Source organism: Alligator sinensis, unplaced genomic scaffold, assembly GCF_000455745.1.
Source record: "Alligator sinensis unplaced genomic scaffold, ASM45574v1 scaffold336_1, whole genome shotgun sequence".
NCBI lineage: Eukaryota > Metazoa > Chordata > Crocodylia > Alligatoridae > Alligator > Alligator sinensis.
In genome coordinates this window covers 41833-42863 of record NW_005842917.1, presented here as the reverse complement: position 1 = coordinate 42863, position 1031 = coordinate 41833, and positions in this window count along the sequence as shown.

Sequence of the window (1031 nt, the reverse complement as noted above, 5' to 3'; positions counted from 1 at the left end):
TCTGTGTGTGTGTGTGTGTGTGTGTGTGTGTGTGTGTCTGCTTGTGTTGTGCATCCAGGACACCTGGGTTGTGTTTGTGTGCATGTCTGAGAGTTTGTGTGTGCTGTGTGTACCAGAAACCTAGATTTGGGTGGGGGGAGGGGGTGCATGTTGTGCATCCAGGAAACCTGGATAGTGTGTTTTTCTCTGTGTGTGAATATATGCTATGCATCCAGAACACCTGGGTTGAGAGTGTGTGTGTGCGCGTGTGTGCATGGATGCATGTCCGTTTCGTGTTCAGAGGACCTGGGTTGTATGTGCAGTGCCTGTAGGACACCTGCGTTGTGTGTGTATGTGTTGCATATTTGAATACCTGGGTTGGGGTCTGTGTGTGTGTGTGTGTGTGTGTGTGTGTGTGTGTGTGTGTGTGTAAAATGGAATAGGGCCCCCACCCATGCCTGGTTTGTGTGTGTGTTGTGCATCTAGGAGACTAGGGTTTTGTGTCTGTGTGTGCACGTGTGCGTGTGTTGCATGTCTAGGACACCTGGGTTCTGTGCATGGGTGTCTGTTGCATGCCTCGGATATCTGGGTTGTGTGCATCTTTGTGTGCATGTGTTGCACGTCTAGGAGACCTGAGGGGGGAGGGGTGTGTGTGTGTGTGTGTGTGTGTGTGTGTGTGTGTGTGTGTGTGTGTGTGTGAAAAGATGAATACATACCCCACCCATAGGCTCCCTGTGAAGATACCTGGGTTGTGTGCGTGTGCTGTGCATCCAGGATACCTGGGTTCTGTACATGTGCAGGTGTGTCAAAAATCAAACACCTCCCCGCCAACCCCATCGTGCGGGCCCAGCTGAGTGCAGTCGCACACCTTCTTTCATCCAAGCAGGTGCACGTCCTAGATCAGCGCGGGCTGAGGTCACAAGGGAGACGAGGGAACAGGGGGTCGCTGCTGGCTGGGTGTGGGGGGAGGAGGGGCAGCACGGTCCGGATGGCCGGGGCGGAGGCCAGGGGGCTGGCAGTGGAGATTGAGGGGCACCAGCAGAGCTGGGGTG